This window comes from Pipistrellus hanaki (genome assembly GCF_964339955.1).
Source record: "Pipistrellus hanaki genome assembly, chromosome: 4".
Lineage (NCBI taxonomy): Eukaryota > Metazoa > Chordata > Mammalia > Chiroptera > Vespertilionidae > Pipistrellus > Pipistrellus hanaki.
In genome coordinates this window covers 34,954,217-34,969,683 of record NC_140506.1, presented here as the reverse complement: position 1 = coordinate 34,969,683, position 15,467 = coordinate 34,954,217, and positions in this window count along the sequence as shown.

Below are 15,467 nucleotides of genomic sequence, written 5' to 3'. Positions count from 1 at the left end.
CTTCCAATTAACTCAGCTCACTCCTCTCTTTTCTCCAAAGGCCAATTATTGGGGAAATTCAGCATGTCTACCCACATCCCCATCCCCAGCCATTCAGAGAAAGATTGTTACACTTCAGAATGTCTGACTATTGCATTAATCCACTAAACCAATAGAGCGTGGGCATGGAAGAGTTTAACCCTTGAAGCATGGATGAAAGACTTAAGGTTTATGCATGCAGAATTTTCGTTAGTACCTAAGAGTTAGAAGAGACCCTAGAGAAGGATGATCACAAATTTTAATTTAACTAGGTTGGCCCAATTTTCCCTGTGTAGTTACTAATATTGCTTCTTTTCTCTCAAACGTGTTAGGTTTGGAATATAAGTTCCATGGTTATTTTGCCTTAAAGATTATCCAGTCCATCTTTTAGTTTGGTTCGAATTTAACACAGAAATTCCTTTTCAGCTATTTCCTCTTTCTACACAAGTGGTCTTATGTTTGCTGTGCACATTATTGGTGATGGAGGGATCTCTACTTTGCAAGGAATCTCTAATTGCTAGGGAATTCTTGCTCTGTATTAAAATTTTTCTTCCCTTAGCCTCCCCCTTTGATTCTAGTCCCATCCTCTGAAATAATACAGAACAAGTTTGTTCTCTCACAAAATGTTTTCCATGTTGGTGTCCTTATGGTGTATTTTTAAAGAATATACTCATGCTTACTTAGATTACTTTTTCTAACGTTTGAAATTTCAAAGAGCCTTATGTAATTTTGGACTGATATATCTTAAAGAGAAATGCAAGAATTTTGCTAGACTCTATCACAGAACCCTTAAGTGGAAACCATGCATGTTTGTTTGGGAATTGTCGATAAAATATAATTTAGGAGTTACTAACAGAGTAACAATGCCAGCATCCTTGGTGTCAATTTCTTTTTTTAATTTAACTTCTTTATTTTATTACATATTTCTCCTTTTCCCCCCATTGACCTCTCCCCGGCTGATCTCACCTCCCTAGCACATGCTCTCTCCCCCCCACCCACACTAGTGTCTTTGTCAATGGATTATGCTTATATGCATGCATACAAGTCCTCTGGTTGATCTCTTACCACCCTCTCCACCCCTGCCTTCCCGCTAAGGTTGGATGGTCTGTTCGATGTTTCTATGTCTCTGAACCTATTTTTGTTCATCAGTTTATGTTGTTCATAGTGTCAATTTCTTTATAACACTTATTATTTTATGAATGCAGGTAAATTATAGTATCTCTTGAACTTTACAGGAGGGAAACAAGCTAACGTGAAGAAATGAGGTTCTCTTTAAAGACTGTCCTAAGCTAATGGCAGAAGGAGTATTCACATGTCCTTTTAAAAAATAATTTAACTTTTTACGATTGCAAAAACAATAGAGGATGGTTGCTTGAGATTTAGAACATCTCAAAAAAACTTCCTGTTTGTAATTTCACAATCAGAGATAATATTCCTGTTAATATATTTGCTGTACAGTTAACCCTGCTCCCCTCTTATCCACTGTTTTGTTTTCCATAGTTTTAGTTACCCACAGTCAACCGAGGTCCAAAAATTTCAAGTGTAAAAAATTCCAGAAACAATTTGTAAGTTCTAAATTGTGTGACATTCTGAGTAATGTGGTAAAAATCTCACGCTGTCCTGCTCCATCCTGCTAGGAATGTGAATCATCCCTTTGTCCAGAGCCTCAACAGGTTACATGCTTCCCACCCTTTAATCACTTAGTGGCCATCCTGATTATCAGCTTGACCATCACAGTTTCAAAGTGCTTGTCTTCAAATAACCCTTATTTCACTTAATAATGGCCCCAAAGTGCAAGAATAGTGATTCTGGCAATTCAGATATGCCAAAGAGATGCCATAAAGTGCTTCCTTTAAATGAAAAGGTATGTGTATAAAGGAAGAAACATAGTATTACATAGAATTTGGTTCTATCTGTGGTTTAGGCTTCCATTGAGGGTGTTGGAATGTATCACCATGGATATGGGGGCTACTGTATATCTTTCCATTCCTTTTTCCCCATGTGTATATACTTAATAAATACATAATTTAACAAAAATGAGAATCTGTTGATTGATATCATATTTGCTATTACTTTATATCAATACTATATAATAATTATTTGTTAACATCAAGTCAGCATTAAAATTTGATTTTAATGGCTGCAAAATACTCTATCATATGCATTTTGCATTTTCCTAAAGATTCTTCTCTTGTTAGACATTGAGGTTATTTTTAACTTTACTAATGCTGTAGGACACATGCATAAATTCTTGTCAATCTCACTGTTCCCTCAGGATAGACTCCCATAAGCGGAAATTCTCCTTAAAGAATTGTATTTCTCTGTTTGGGCTGCCATAATAAAATACCACAGAAGGGATGGCATGAACAACATACATTTCTTTTCTCACCGTTCTGGAGGCTGGAAGTCCCAGGTCAAGAAGTTGGCTTGTTCAATTCCTGGTGAGAGCTCTCTTCCTGTCTGTGTCCTCACAATGGCAGAGAGGGTTCTGGTTTCTCTTCCTTTTCTTATAAGGGCACCAGCTCTATAGGATTAGAGCTCCTTCTTTATGACCTCACTTAACTCTTATCTCCTCATGGGCCCTACCTATTCCTAAATACAGTTACATTACCTTTAGCCCATAGCAGGAATATCAACCCTTTTCTCCTCCTGATCTACACATAGCAACTGAAAGGTTGAACCCATTTGGAGTTCCACGAGCAAGTAGAGAGAACCCTTTCACCAGATTCTTCTCAAAATTGAGCATTATCATTAAAAAAAGAAAAAGAAAAAAGAAATACAGTAATCTGTTCTTAGAAAAGTTGCAGCTCATGGTTCTAATTTGAGTTTCTTTGATTCCTAATAAAGTGAAGATTTTTATGTTTACATTTGTTCATAGTTCTTATTTCATGAATTAAATCTTTAAGCTTTCTGTTATTTATCTATTTATTTAATTTGCTGTCATGTGTATGAGTTATTTATAGAGTAATAAACAATAATGATGTTACTTAGAATTTGCCATGTTCCTGTATTGAAGCCAAGCACATTAAGTATAAAATCTCATTTACTACTTATAAAAACTCTCTGCATATTGTTTCAAAACCCCATTTTAGAGACAAAAACCCAAAGACACAGAGAAATAATGCATATTTTCTATATGAGAAATTTATACGATGGCATCCAAATTACACTTGTGCTCACTGTTCCCTTCATTGTGGCTCTACTGTGTCTACTTTGATCTTGTAACACCTATCATTTGTAGATAGAATATTCTTTGTCTTCTACACATATTATCTATTTTTTTGTCTGAAAAAAATTTATTAAAAACAACACAAAGAAAACATTTGTTTTGCCCTCTACCTTCTTCCCTCCCTCCACACCCCCCCATATTCTGGGAGAGCTTTTCAAGTTTACTCGACTTGTTACTAATTTGATTTTCCATTGTCGACTTTTCTGTCTTCAGTGAGGACTTTATTTCTCAGACTGTAATTTCAGCCTCCTTATCTCACCTAGTAACCTTCTAATCTGGGCTTATTGTTCTCCTGTTGTCTTTTCATCTTATGTTCTTTCAGTTCAGCGTTTTTGCTTTCTGCTCCTGTTTCAGACAGGCTATATATCCCTAGATCCTGCTGAAGATACCCAAACATTTCATAATATTTTCTCTTTTTTCCAGTAGTAAATCATCTTCAAAGGTGTATTCATCTTGATCGTTCAGAGATTGTTCCTTTTCTTTTGAGCTTTGGCACTTTTGCACAGGGCTCTATTTTAGTTTATTGTTTACTAATCCTTGGATTAGACAGGTTCCCTCTGGATTCCAGGTTTTCGAGGGTTGCCAGCTGACAGATTTGGTGACTCCATGGTACAGAACAGCGATCATTCACCCCACTGCTTGATTCTCTGACACTCTGCAACCAGGAGATTTCCTGGAAATTTACAACTCCAGCACACAAGGCTGTTAGACCTGTTAGTCTTTTTTTCTTGCTAAGATAGCTTCAGTGTGAGGGCTGACACCCCTAGGATGCCAACGCATCATGATAGATTCCTTCAGCTTCCTGCTCTTTGTTTTCAGACCAGAGAAGGAGAAGGGATAGACAATTCCGGTGGATGGAAATAGGGGGAGAGGACAAGATGAAGAACACGTGATTACCATTTTATTCTGGCGCCTTAGAAACATGTATACAATAGAGGGGCAGTTACCCACTCTTTTCGTTTGGCCTTGACTTGGGCTTTTTAGAAAGGCAGACAGTGGGGAAGGACCAGGAGCCCCATTCCTTTCTGTGTCATGGATGGGCTTCTCTGCTTCAGGGCAGCAAGCAGGCTGGCCGCTCACTGCTTCTCTGAATTGCCTCCACCATATTGCAGCAGATGAAAATTCTCTCCATGTTTTGGCAATCCAGTTCTTGTTTTTGTGCTACTTTTTGTGGTTGTTTTTATTTATTTATTTATTTATTTATTTATTTATTTATTTATTTTTTATGTGTAGTCTTATATATATTTAGTGGGAAATTGGGAGAGGTTGAGACAGGGACCATTTTGAACCAGAAGTTTTTCATATTATTTATTAATTATTTTTTTGCTCAACATTTCCTCCCAGACACTGCACCTGCCTGAATGTGTGTTGATGGCACTCAGCATCAGAATCATGCTTGACTCTTCATTCCTCCACTGAACAATTGCCAGTTTGTGTGTCTGTATTTTGCCACTTTTCTCACCTGGGTCATTGCCTTGACATTCTAGGTCCTCCAGGCCCCTTGTCCAACCAACCTGACCAGTCCTTACACCTTTACACTTATGTCCTTTGCTCCTACTAAAATGAATGGCTCACATTTTTATTTATTTATTTTTTAAAATATATTTTATTTATTTTTTACAGAGAGGAAGGGAGATAGAGAATTAGAAACATCGATCAGCTGCCTCTTGCATACCCCCTGCACACCCACAATCAAGGTACATGCTCTTGACCAGAATCAAACCTGGGACCCTTGAGACTGCAGGCTGATGCTCTATCCACTGAACCAAACCGGTTAGGGCATGGCTCACCATTTTTAAATATGTTTTATATATTCCTGCCCTTACACCTTTACTTAGGTTATTTTTTTTCTCCTGGCATTTTCCATTCTTTCTTCCTGCAATCTTATCTATCTTCTAGTCCCCCACTAAAATTCAATCTTTCTTTTGAGGCCTGAATGCAGTCTCTTCTTTAGCTAAGCCCTGCCATCTGGATCATTTAATTAATATATTCTGCTTTATGTTGGAATGTGCATGTGCATAAATGTGCACATATTACCAGCTCTGTTTATTTCTAAATTATAAGTTCTTCTATCTTGCTAAGCCTTAGTTTCTGAGTCAATAAAGTGAGTATAATACTAGTGCTGAAGGCATACATTTGAGGCATTGTTAAATGCGATCATGTGTCCAGAGTGCTAAGAATAGAGCTCCACACACAGTAAGTGCTCAATAAATATTGGTGGGATAAGAGAACACATGATTCTTTTGATTTCCTACCTTGATCCCACATTGTTTCAAGTGTGAGACGTGAACTTTGCTAAGTTTGCAAGGCTCTCCATACCAGTTGCCGTCTTCATTTCTCCTGAGCACTGCCAGAAAGTTTAGGGGCAAGGAGGGAATGATCAAATATAACGACCATTAGTAAAAACCACAGGCATGGAACAGCTGGATAATGTGAACAGACAAGTTCAGCTGAATCTCTAGAAGTGCATCAATCATAAGATGCTGGCAGTTCTTTGGGAAAGTTAAGAGATGCTTGAAAAGAAGCCAGAGTGCAGAATGCAATGATGCTTGGAGCCAGGTTTTCAAAACCAAAGTCTCCATTATGCCCAACACCCTTTGGAAAGATGGCAAATTTATGTGTAAATAGACCTCTTTGCTTCCTTGAGATACTTGGGAAATTAGAGAGTTTTGTTTTGTTTTATTTAGTTGAGATTTTTTTTTTTTTTTTTTTTAGTAGCTTAATAATATAAATTGCCTCAGGGACGGGGTCTGCCATTACTTTTCCTTGGAATACTGTTCTCCCTAAGGGACTCTGCCGCAGGCTTCCAGAGTGAATATTGCAAAAGCCACTAATAACGGTCCTTCTCAGGTAACATTTTCTGGTGTAAAATATCTTGGCTTAATATAGTCTAAATACATCGGAGTGTAATGTGGTCACCATGATAACTTTGCGACATGCAATGCTATTGTCTTTACTTCTGTCTTGGTTTCTGTGGCATCAGCGGTCCGGATGAGTCAGGATGCTAAATCCTGAGCTAAGGCAATGCACAGGCCACCACCTTACCATGTGGGAGGATGGCCTCCTGCTTTCCTCAGGAGGGGAATGTAAAGCATAGAGCAATGCGAAGAACCCTGCGTGGCCAGTCAGGATTCAGTCCTAATGCTCCAGAAGGGTGGAGCGAACCAGACCACTTACCAATTAATTAAAAGGATTTGGCCACAGAGTCCTTAAGAGTCCTTCCAAATAAGGACTTTCCAACTCTAAGATTTCTTCTGACTGGAGAGGAGTATGTCATGATGGTTAGATCTCTGGAATCTGCAGGCTGGGTTTTGAATTTTGACTAAACCCTTCAGTAGCTCAAATTTTAGACATTTGCTACTGCTCACTCTGGACCTCATTTTCCTCATCTGTAAGGTGGGAATAGTATTATAATGATCCTTCTTGTATTAGTTTGAGCTATGCAGCTGGTGCTGATTCAGCAGTCAACAGTCTTACTAGGTCCCTTCAACATGTTCACCGTATTTAATTTCATCTTCATATTTGTTGTCTCATTTCACAAATCAGCTGCAGTCTCTCCGTCTATTGTCTTCATTCATAGTAGGAAGCAGGGGGTGGAAATGGGAGATGACAGCAAGATTTTTTTTTTTTTTAAAGGGGGGTAAAAAAGAAAAGGTATACATAGGGGGAAGGTCCATGTTTTAGGACTGCTTCCTTTTCTCCAAAAAGGAAAAACTTTCCCCAAAGCTCCCAGATAATCTCCCTTATATTTCATTGGCCAGAACAAGGCCACAGCTCCCTCACCTGTGAAGGAAGTTGGCTTCAGCTCCTGCATTAACGGTTAAAGGAGAAGGGGTTGGGATACTTTGGAGTCATTAGCAAATATGTGTGCCATCCCGCCCCACAGTGATGCCAGGATGTCACCAGGGTTGGCTGAGCGCTTAGCACAGAGCCTGACCCAGAGCCAGCACTTGTCAACTGTTAGGTGTTATTCTTAAAATCCTATTTTGCTTCCCTTTGTGCCCTATTCAACCTCACCACAATTCTATATATGTGTGAATCCAGAATCATTGCTGGTTGGTATAGATAGTTATTGATGTTTTATTTAAAAAAATATTTTTATTGATTTTAGAGAGAGGAAGGGAAAGAGATAGAGAGATAGAAACATAGATGAGGAACATTGATTGCTGCCTCCTGCATGTCCCCCCCATCTCCTCTACTGGGGATTGAGCCCACAACATGGGCATGTGCCCAACTGAGAATTGAACCATGGCCTCCTGGTTCATGGGCCGATGCTTAGCCACTGAGCAACACCAGCTGGATGATGGCTTTCCTTTATGCATTGCTCTCCTGTGTCTGCTTTGCTTATGTCAGCTTAGTGTGTTGCCAGGAGCATTGACATCAGACATATGTGAAAGGAAAGCTGAGTAGCTGGGCAGGCTGAGGACTTTCCTGAACAGGGTGCTTTGCTCCCATCTGACAAAGCTACCTCGCTTTGCATAATGCCACCTTCTACCCAGGCTTTAGCAGTTTGGACCAGTGGAAGGTGCCTGACTGCAGTGAGATTTCTGCCCCAAAAGAAAGGAATTAATTGACCTAATCTGCCCCTACGGTGTCTCAGAGTCACTGTTTGAATGCGAGACCCTGGAGTTGTACAGAAGCCGAGGAGCACATAGAGGACAAGTGAGCAGATGCATGAGGAACGGAAGCTGTGAGTAAGTGCATGCTGTGAGGCAGAGAACAAGAAGGTGTAGAAGCTGAACAGAGACTGATTATCTCATGGGAGCAGCAGCCCTCACTGTAAGGGACAAGAAGACCAGACCCCCTGGAGCTGCTGTCTTCTGAGGTTGTTGGAGCCACTTTGTACCTTGGGGTGTGTCCCCTGCTGGGCTATTTCTTTCCTTGCCCCCTGTACGCCTATATGAACCCCTCATTCTGGGGGAGCTGGGGAAGGTCTCAGATCATGGTAACTGCAGAGCCAGGCCCACTCGGCCAGGGAAGGTGCGGGACCGAGAGGCTGGTGGGGCTTTGCCTCACAAAGGAATTCAAATAATTGAGGCACAACAACTAAGGAGTAAGAGAGATGACGGATGTGCAGGCCTCTGCATCCCTGTCCCACACCAGTTGTCTGCTGTGAAGCAGCCACCCTCCCGGTGGGAGAAGCCTAGCCCACGGCAGGCTGAGCTCCTGTTCTGGGCAGGCACAGGGGTCCATCAGCCTGGGCCCCAGGCCCCAGCCCCTGTTTGCTGACGGCGGAGTCCCTATGGAAGGGAATTGGGGGCAGCCCGCTCTATCACCAGGCACCAACTCCATTTACATAATCCCAGCTGGACCTGTGCTTGTGCTATCCAATGATTTGATTAGCTTTACACTGTGCGGTGCAGGAAGAGGTGAAGAAACAACAGGTTCTTGGCTGTACCCTCCGGCCTGTTCTGTTTTGTCTTGTTGGCTTCAAGGATTTCATGAAACTGTGCTGCTGCCAACTGTTTCTCCCGCGGTTTTTCCCAAGCAGCTCCCTGCTTCCCACGTGCGTGCGTCCGAGGATCCGCAGGAAGTGGGACAGGGACCGAATCGTCCTTTGCCTGCAGGTGTGTGGGGTGCTCGAGGTTCGCATGGAACCCCTATCTGGGCCCGCAGGTCGCAGGGGCACCCCATCCCTCTCCCAGGAGGACTGGCTGCATGTGTGCAACTGGAATGACCTCGTTACGTCTGTCTGTCGGCTCCGACACAAGTTCACACAGCTTTACCAACCGGTTTCCCTGACAGCCTGGCTCGGCAGAGCTCCTTGCGGGGAACCCCTAAGCTGCATCTCCACACCGTTTCCAGGCCTGTGTCTCCTTTATTTACGAATGTGAAGTTTCTGCTGTTTCTTGTAGAGCTCCCATCCCTCTGTTATTTATTGTCGACACATCCCGCTCCCCCACCCCCCCCCACTTTGACTTGTAAATGCTTAAGTTATGGAATGTTTCCTCTGGGGACCTGGTCAGGGAAAGCCCCACCAGCCTCTCGGTCCCCCACCTCCCCTGGCCGAGTGGGCCTGGCTGCATGTGGGTGGTGGGATGCAGGCTCTGGGGGCCGGTTGAAGCCTGACACCTGGGGTTAAAATCTAAATGCATTTCCCCTTAGAAACGACATTATTCATGATGGCCAGAAAGCCCACGCTGCCCTCACGGATCTCTACGGCTGATCCTTGGACAACACGGATTTGAGCTGTGCAGGTCCACTTACGTGTGGCTGTTTTTCAGTAAATACCTGTGCTGTGTTCAGTCCCCGCTGGGAGTCCAGGGATGTGGAGGGCCAACGGTATGCATTGATTTACAGGGTCTTATATAGGGGACTTAAGCGTCTGTGGATTTGGGTATCGGTGGGGGTTCCTGGAACCGATCTCCTGTAGATGCTGAGGGACAACTAAATTTGGGGGGAGTCCAAATTTGTAGTCCGATTTGGACTAAGTGGGAGTTGACACCCCCTACCCCCCACATTGTTCAGAGGTCAACTGTACATTATGGGATAAGTTATATCTGAGATTTAAGACCGATTAGACCTGAGAATCACCTTGGGACGCTTTCCATCCTGGCCCGTCTCCTCGACCAGAGAGCTGCATCCAACTGGTCTGAGCGGGGCCCAGGCTGCAGAGCTTTGACAAGTTTCCTGGAAGTTTTAACGTGCGGACAGGGCTGAGAGCCTGGGCATTTGCGGCAGGGCCAGGGCAGGGCTGGGCCAGGGAGGCCCCAGGGCCAGCGTTGCAGGCGATGCTCTCTCTCAGGGTCCTGCCAGCAGCTCTGTGGTGGGGGTCAGACGAGGAACTTAGCTGACATGTGACGCGGTGTTTTGGATGGAGATGGGTTTGTAGTTTTAAACGTACATATTGTAAAAACATTTCCAGGGCACAGCCCATTTACAATGTGGGGGTTTCTCCCTTCCGCTCCGCCTGCTTCTCTCAATGTCACATCTCTTTCAAACGCCTCTCCTCCCAAGCCTCTTTCTTGTTTTTAATCTTCCTCCGTTTTTTGCACTTCCTTCTTCTGTCACCCCCTCCTTTCTTTCCTCCTTTCCCCTCTCCTCTCTCTCCTCTGAGGGCAGGCTCTTCTCTCGCTCTCTGTGTGCTTTGGCCCTTTTCTGTGTGCCTCACTCCCTTCCCACTCTCCCAGGCCTAGTCACTTGTTTTCTCTCTCTCCCTTTGCTCCTTCCACCCAGCCCACCCACCTCTGCCCAACCGTCAGCCAAATGGCTCCAGTTAAAAAACTCCTCCCTGGCTTCTTTTCATCCCCTGAGCGTCGGCTGTGTGTCAGGCCCCCCAGCTGCTAGTCATGAACCCTTGCTCAGCCCCGTCCCTCGCACCAGCTGGCTTCTCCAGGCAGGGAGGGCAGGAGGGGGGTGGGACGGGAGGAGGGAATAGTGATTGGCAAAGAGAAAGATTAAACTGTCACTTGCTCTTCCTCTCCCCAAGCTTCTCTGAGGAGCAAAGATAAATGTCTATAAAAGTTTTAAAACCTTGATTCATGGTGGCCTGGGAGGCGGGTTCTCCTCTTGCCACCCCATTGCTGGCAGCCCGGCTGCCCAGTCTAATCTTGTGACTGTTTGTGCCCTCTGGGTTTTCTCGAAAGATACACAGTTCTATCACCCCTTCCCTCGGCCCCCTCCAGCACTGCTGGCAAGTCTGCAGTTAAGAATAAGCCTCTTTGCTTCACAGCGAGGCCAGGTCTTCAGAGCTGGGCCAGCATCCCTTTTTCTTGTGTGGGAAAGCTGAGGATAAGGCAAAGAGCCTGGAGCCCAGAGGCATCAAGATGGAATCTTTGAAAGGTTTCTTTCTTGCCAGGCGCTGTTCACACGGGCGGAAAAGCAGTGTCCTTGGGAATCCGTCCCAGGCGTGACCCACAGGAACCTCGTGGGAGGAGGGAGGGGCTTGTCTAGGGCTCTGCTCCCTCAACTGTGCATGGCTGTGGTTGCCTGGGGCCTTGGCCCATCCTCATGGGCTCAGGTCCCACCTGTACCCCAGGAGGATGGATGGAGGTGGGCACAGGCAGGTTCTCTGCATGGCGGGGAAAGGCTCTTCTAGGAGCTTCGCTGTTCCAGGTAGCAATGTGGTTGTGACCGTGTGTGTGTGTGTGGGACCGGCCTCAAGGCCCACCCCTAGATCACTCCATCCTTGGAGGGCATAGTGGGTGTTCAACAGGGGTTGATACAGCCCACACCCTACCTGTGAGAGTGTGCCCAGAGACCAGAGCAGGGCGGAGTCTGCAGTTGGTGGCAGGCCAGGTGAGTGGAGGCCACAGGTGAGTGGAGGCCACAGAAGCTGGGACAGGAGTGACAGTGCCTTCTCACACCTGGCTTCTCCTAAGAGGAAGTGAGGGTTTCCCTCCAGATGGGGACAGTAGCTGCTGCTAACCCAGTATTAGAGCTGTCACATGAGGGCATTGTCCTCCTGGCTGAGGGCTTTGGGGTAGCATCACACCCTGTGAGTTGAAGGAAATAGCAAATTTCTCTCTCAAAGTCTCTGTGGAGTTTCCCTTAGCAGGGATTTGGTGTCTCCTTCTCTACAGATGTGTTTCCAGAAATGTATTCCTATCACAGAATAGAGCCTGGTTATAAAGCAGTCCACATGTGAACCATACTTTCTCCCTCTCCCTCCCTCACACAGTGTTAAAATGTGGGCCTGTAAAACACTCCTGCTTAACTGCAAATCCATGTCACGTTAGTACTACGTGCCTATCCATTCTGTAACCTGATGGAATTAAATGTCTTGGAATTGTGGCTAAAGTCCCAAAACTGAGGACAGTGGGAAGATTGCATCCATAGTCTAGTGAAACAGTTAAGGAGCTGATGAACAGCCCCTTTGGGTTTATTTTATTTTATTTTATTTTAAATATGGTTTGAATTAAATTTTTTAGAGAGGGAGAGGAACATTGATCAGCTGTGGGCAGCTTGTTTCCCCACCCTGGTGGGACAAGCATGTGTGAGCTTCCTATGGGCCAATAGATGTTTCAGTGCCTTCAGGGAACCCTGTGCAAGAGGACTTCCTGGGAGAGCAAGGGGGAAAGGTGAGAAGCTAGGAGTAAGGGCAGAGCTGTGGGTCTGCGGATTGTTCTTTAGCCATATCACTGAAATGAGGAGAGGCCTCTTGTGGGGGTCCTGACAGGCAGCATTTGAATGCTGTGGCACAGAATGCTCAGCTCAAGAGTACTACTCAGAGTACTGCTAAGATTACTACCAAGTAAAAGCTCTGAGCACCTTCTAGGTCCCTGCTCTGACCGGGAAGACCCAGAAGTGGGGAGGAGGAGTGACAGGTGAGAATGCTCCCACATCCCTCTCCATTTTCACCCCAGTAGAGTCAGTCCTCAGCTACAAGAAAAGGGAAGCTTCAGTATGGAAAGAGAGATAAGTTTTGACTTGAGCAAGGCTTTTTATATCCTGAAAAGTTTTTTGGTGCCCAATTGAGACTTGTTCTTATAGGTGGAAGGAGCCCAGGAAACTATAGGGTGAACCCAGGATGTTGTAAGGGTGGGGAAAGGGGGCTCACAGAGCTTGTGATGAGGGAAAGATAAACTGCTTTTCATTTGTATCCCAAGTTCATGGACCTGGTTATGCTGCCAAAGATTCCATACTTACAAAACTTAACGCCACTCTAGTGTTCCTTGGCCTTGGCTGACTTGAACATCCTGGCAATGACCAAAGAAATGCCAAGGAACCTCCAAAATGAACTTTTCAGAGACCTGTGGTCCCTGAAGGAAAATGGATGTTGACTAGATAACTGGTCCTGGAGTATGAGTCACTTCCCCTCTTGCCATGTCATCTACTAGACGAGAATGACGGTACCTACTTGTGGAGTTAGGAGGCTTATAGTCAGTGAGCATGCACACGTGAGCAGGTGCCCAACAAACGCTTATTTCCTGCCCTCTCTCTACCGGGCAATGAATCTATTAACATGCTTCAAGATGAGAAACGTGAAAACGCTCAGTTTTGGATGACTGATGGCCATGCCTCAGTCTTCCCAGGCTTTCCAGAAGTGGCTCCCATCAGTTTTGCACTGTGCTCTGAGTCCGTGTCTGGACCCTGACTGTGTCTTTCTGCTATATCTTCACTGAGGTTTCATGCTCATGCTGGAAAGGGCAAAAGTTACTGGCTCGGCTTCTTCTTTTAATGCTCTCCCCTGGGGGTGATGACCTCACCATCTTCGGACAATTATTGTCATTTCCTAATCAATGTATATTGATGCATTATTTACTCTACCATGATGATTGTGTGGCCAAAGATTCCTGCTGGTACTGGCTCTTCTTTTGTTCAGAACATATGAGCACAATGGGCTCATTGATTCCACTCAAGCTACTGGGAAGGATGGACTTTGTGGACTAAGGCACAGTGGATGCCAACCTGGAAGTTTGTGAATCCCCTTGGGGAGCCAGCTGTGCCTTTGGGGCTGAGTGTGATGAAAAGGGAATATGCCTCTGTTTTCCTTGCTATTTATTGATCTGTGTTGGAAGATGCCTCTTCACTTGTCTGACCAGAAAGATAGTGTTTCATTAAAGAAGGCACATATGAATTAGGCCAGCTACCAGCTCAGGCCAGGCCAAATTGTATTACTTCCTTTTCCGTTGGGTACTCGCCCCTGCCTGCTCTACTTCCCCACTTCCCTGTGTGCTGCCTGGGTCAGAAGCATATGACTGCCCCATCCAGGAGACACCCGTCCAGTGCAGGTGCTCAGGGAGCTAAGAACCACAGGATAGTAATTGGCACAGGGAGGCAGTGGTATCAGGGCCTGGGCCCCAGGTGGAGACTGGGGGTGAGGAGAGCTAAAGGAGTGCTGTGGTCCCTCCTTAGCTGAACCATTGTCCTGCGAGGCAAGGGGTCCACAGGTCTCTGAAAAGTTGATTGTGGAGGTTCCTTGGTATTTCTTTGGCCATTGCCAGAGATGAAAGCTCAGCTCTTAGGGTATGTCTTCTCAGCAACCCCCACTTAGGGTATGCTCTTTTTGGTGCCAGATGGCGAGAGCAGGGGTGTATCAGATGCAGTGTCTTGTCCCCTGTTCAGAGGGGCTGGAGGAAACCAGCTCTCCCGGGTGTGTGAGTGGCTCTCACTCTGGGAGGGTGAATGTTGGCCTTGGCTCCAAGGGAGTCCTCTGGGAGCCAAAAGGCCTGAATGATGGTATTGTTGTGTTTGAATACCTCTGAGAAGCTGTCTGAAAAAAAGAAGAGATAAAGTTGAAATGTTAAACGTTTCCAACAAAAGCTATTAGGGGAGAATTTCCTGACTCAGCACTTGTTGACATTTTTTGAGGCTTTTCACAGACAACATAAGGTTACCCTTTTTTGTGTGTACGGCTTTTGTTGTTGTTTAGGGGTTATTTTGTTTGTGTTTTAACACTTTTGGGTTTTTATTGATGAGAGGGCTGTGCAATCAGGGGCGGGGGCATTGCCAGGAAAAGGCAGTGAGCAGGCCTGGACCTCAGTCTCTGGGCCAGAGAAAGCCTGAGCCTGCCTTTCCTGCCCTGGCCTCCGTCAAGCTTTGACTTAGCCTCCTCTGAAGGCACCAGAGCTGCTCTCCAGGTAACTCTAAGTCTCAGGTCTCGGGGAGCCGTTTTCTGCCCATGCCTGTGGAGCTCCAGCTTATTAACCCACATGCCATGTGGCCCATAACTGTTGTTATGGGTTGACTTGTGCCCCCGTCCCTTCACATGTTGAAGTCCTAATCCATGTCCTTATCAAAAGGAGCAATTTGGAGACAGACCCACAAATAAGAAGGATTCTATGTGGATGACAGAGGCAAGGATCAGGGTGGTGCTTCTATATGCTGAGGGACGACAAAGATCGCCACAGACCCAGAAGCTGGGTGAGGGGTCTGGAACAGGGTCCTCCTCACAGCCTCAGAAGGAACTGACCCTTGATGTTGGACTTCTAAACAATACGTTTCTGTTGTCTAAGCCCTCAGTTTATGCTACTTTGCTACAAGGGTCCTAGCAAACTGATACAACTGAAGGAGTTCTTCCATTTATGAATGGCACCAGGAGAGCAGGGAGCTAATGCTCAAAAGCCCAAACTCTCCAATGGCGTGTAGGTTACAGACTATATGGGGCACAATTGTAAGGCACTGTGGGCAGGGGTTCTGGGACGTGCTGGGAGCTGATTTGTTTGAGGTGGGGTAAGGGTCATAATCATTTCTTCAGATCTTGAGGACAGCTCTGATGTCTTTTCCCATGTCCTTCTATCCAGTCTCATGGGAAAGTGGCCAGGGGGTTGTTCCACCT